The 3,956-nt window shown below is 40.1% G+C and overlaps 1 protein-coding gene and 1 non-coding gene across 2 annotated transcripts in view; both read right to left on the bottom strand.

Moving 5' to 3' along the window:
- The window catches only part of LOC134326292 (zinc finger protein 850-like), a 321,599-nt gene that overhangs the window by 260,055 nt on the left and 57,588 nt on the right, over nt 1-3,956 (bottom strand). The window lies entirely within an intron of this gene.
- trnaf-aaa (transfer RNA phenylalanine (anticodon AAA)) lies at nt 214-285 on the bottom strand. Its single transcript has one exon. It is a non-coding gene; the product is annotated as a tRNA-Phe (tRNA).

Raw genomic sequence — 3,956 nt, 5'->3', positions numbered from 1 at the left:
TGCAACTTTAAACCTGTAATAAAAGATGAACATTTTAAATGTGTCTTTATTTGCTTTAACTAAGCTAAAGTTTTTAACAGGAACAAAAATGACAGTTTGTGTAGCAGGGCTGAACACGTAAGTAAAATGTTTTTATGAAGCTATAAAACTATTTCCACTGACCAAAGTACACAGATCTCACACGTGTCAGAGACGTTTGAAGCCAAAAGTGGGTGTTGCACGTACGGGGATCGAACCCGCGACCTTGGCGTTTTTAGCACCACGCTCTAACCAACTGAGCTAACCGGCCAGTGTACAAGAGCAGGGCATATACCCACATACCCGATTCTACACTGACAGCCCTTCAGTTATGGAGCTGCCACACAGAAACGATGGAGAGCTTTACTGTTGTTGAGCAGAACAGATCTTCGTGTGAGATGACTGAGGTTCATGTATTTTTCTTTTAAGAATAAATAAAATCTGATGCTTTTAACCTCATACTTTCCTAATACTTTTATTCTACACGTTCTAAATTTCTTTTAGTCTTCTGCCATGTGCAGTGCAAGAATTCACTAAATTACACAGCAGTGATTGCAGCCATTGACAAAATTGATTGTAAGCATTTATAACGATCATGACACGTTCATTAGGTAAAATGAAGCCAGAATTAAAGATGGCAGAAGAACAGGGTGATATTCTTACTTTCAGTGATTAAATTACTCAGGTTAGAAAGTCCTGATACACAGCACATGCTCACCTGACTCTCTTTCAGTCATGCTACCTTTAATAGTTGGAACATGGCTGGATTACTGACCGGGCCAGTGGGGCCAGCGCCCAGGGGCCCTTGAGGTCAGGAGGCCCCAGGGGGGCCCTGGCCCAAAACATTTTGCGATGCCTATCAACATTTATGACACAATATATTTTTATTTCTGAGGGCCCTTCATTTTAAGGATCCTCTGACTATTAGGGACTTTGACCCCAGGGCCTCTTGGGGGCCCTAGCCATGCTTTTGGGGCCCCTAGCCATGCTTTTGGAAACCCTTTGATTTGTTATGTCCCCTGTGCAGCACATTTACTGAATTTAGTTGGTGTCAATGCTGTTGACAGTAGCCCAGAAGCTGGACGTTTTTTTGACTTTGTACAGGCAATGTACACATTTTGTGCATCATCTACACACAGGTGGGGAAAGGTTTTCCATGATACTGATATCAAACTCACACTGAAATCACTGTCAGGTACTCGATGGAGCGCACGAGCTGAGTCAACTGAGGCTCTTTGGAAATATTATGCACAACTGAGAGAGGCATTGAATGATATGTCTAAAGATATGGAGGAGAAATGTGTAACTCGAAGTGAAGCCTCTGCACTCTGTGACAAATTGGACACGTTGGAGATGGCCTTCATGGCATACTTCTGGGACACAATACTACAGAGGTTCCAAGCCACAAGCCTGCAGCTGCAGAAGCATGATATTGCATGACATGTGTACAGCTACACAACTTCTCTTGTCTTTACGAGACTTTGTGGCAGCACAGAGAGATAACTTTGAGGTGTTTGAAGGGGCAGCTTTAAATGTCACCACTGCTGTCTCCCAAGAGTACAGGCATGACCTCCAGCGTACAAAGAAGCGCAAAATTATGTTTCATGTATTAATTTATTTATGTTTTTGGTGGGGGGTGGGGCCAGACTATCCTTAATCCGTCCTTGGGTACAGTCTGCTCTGACCTTTTTTATAAAGTGCAGTAGTGTTAACTGACCAGTCCAGTTTGTTATTTAGATGAACACCCAGGTACTTATAAGAGTCCACTCTCTCAATGTCCATTCCCTGGATGTTTACTGATGGTAAAATGGGTCTGCACCTGCGGAAATCCACCACCAGCTCTTTGGTCTTGCCCACGTTTAACTGGAGGTGGTTCTGCAGACACCAGTCCACGAAGTCCTGAATCAGTCCTCTGTACGTGGATCCTCTTGTGGATCCTCTTGTGCTTATAGACTAGTTGGTTTGTAGTGTTATTTTTAAGCTTCTACTGGTGTGAATGTGTGAGTTGGAAAACAAAACAAAACATGACATTAGAGAAACTGCTTGGAAGAACGTCTAGGACTGACTGTAGTCCTCTCTAAAGCAACCCGAGCAGTGTTGGGGTAGTTACTTAAAAAAGTAATCCATCACTCATTACTCATTACTTAACTAAAATTGTAATGGGATTACTTTACTCATTACATCCTGGAAAATGTAATCTCGTTCCTCATTACTTTACTTTCACGTTACATTCTAAACCCAAACAAATACTGTATACTGGAATCACATCTACAAACAAATTCCATTTATTTACTTTATTTATTTAGTTTCAGAAAAATCTTCTCTTGTGCAGAGATGTGCCTGTGTTTGTTTCTGCTTTAAAACACAAACGCCATGAACCAATCAGATTTAACATCATTAAACAAGTTTATTCCTTAATTATTTATCCTTATACTAGAGGAGCGACTCGGTTCCTTAAGTTCATTTCAAAGAATCGTTCAATAGAATCGGTTCGTTCCCCCAACACTGTAGCTGAGAGATACAGGGCTAATGGAGATGTTTTACTGCTAAGCTGCTGTTCAACTCCAGTCCAGTTGGTGACGCTGGTGCGTCTTAAGTTGTTCTGCCAACCGCCATTAAACATCATAAGAAGAACAAGAAGCTGCTGTGTTTGTACTGTAGAGCCTCATCTGTAAGTAAAATATGTATTTAATTATAACCCTTATATTTAATTATAACCACATTCTAATTAATAATAAAACTAGAGTTCATAATAAAACATCACTGTGAGGATTTGAGGAGCTTTAACTCCAGTTTTGTTTAAACACACAAACTATTAGCTGCTCCGCTAACTGTTAGCATCACACATGATTCAGTACTGATGAACCGATTCATTGAACCGATGAATCAGTGGATTGTAACGGATTCAGAGTTTATTCATTATTAAATCTCACATTTTGATATAAACGCGTCACATTTTCAGCTTTGTTTACAGTGTTTAATGTTTGATAGAAACAGCGAGTTCTTGTAGCTTTGTTTACAGGTTGTTTTACAGGTTTATAGTAAAAGTTAAAAGTATTAGTACAGCACTGTTATTGGGAGTGGATGAGAAACTAGATGTAAAGAACATCAGACTTCATCATTTCACTTTGGGCCACAAAACCACTTCCACCAAACTCAAAGGGTTGTTTCCCAGACAGGGATTAAGGCTTATAGTCCAGGACTACATTTAGCTTTAAATAGAGAATCTCCATTCAAAATGCTGTGTAGTCTAGGACTAGGCTTAATCCCTGTCTGTGAAACCAACCCAAAAAGTTCTATTAGAAGTCTTTTCTGTCTGATGCTGCTCAGTCCCACAACAGTTTCAACATTTTCACTCTGTTTACAGCCTCACAGCATTAAAAATAAACAGTTAAAACAGTCTGAAAGAATATTCCTGGATTTCTCTTTAATAGATAATAAAGTACATTTGTCTATCTGTCCGTCTGCCTGTCAGATCTTTTAATAATGCAGTCAGCAGAAGAGGGAGACGTCACCCCCATAGATCTACAAAATGAAGGATTCCAAGAGAAACTAATAAAAAAGGAGGAGGAAGAAGATGGAAGTTACTTCTGTAAGTAAATGTGGAGCAATTTGCCATGTTAGTACAGTACAGTGTGGTTAGTATAGTAGACATAATAAGAAAATGTGGATAGTGGGATTAGAACCTGTACTGTACCGTACTGTCCTGTGTAGAAGTGCTGATACTTCCAGTCTGGATTAAATCTAAGTAGTATTTATTTGTGGTAACTAAACCCACAACCTTCAGTTTCCTCCAGTTGTTGAGTTTCTTCTTCACATATTGATGAATTTCAGGTGAAGGATCTTTAATCCCTGTGGAACACGTCACCTCTGAGGAACACCTCACCCCAGAGGACCAACAGTGTGGAGGTTTCCAGATGAAGCCTGTGAAGAAGGAA

The sequence above is a fragment of the Trichomycterus rosablanca genome, chromosome 14 (assembly GCF_030014385.1).
Source record: "Trichomycterus rosablanca isolate fTriRos1 chromosome 14, fTriRos1.hap1, whole genome shotgun sequence".
In the NCBI taxonomy this organism is placed as follows: domain Eukaryota; kingdom Metazoa; phylum Chordata; class Actinopteri; order Siluriformes; family Trichomycteridae; genus Trichomycterus; species Trichomycterus rosablanca.
The sequence above is the reverse complement of the archived record's forward strand: the minus strand, read 5'-3'. Positions and strand labels throughout refer to the sequence as shown.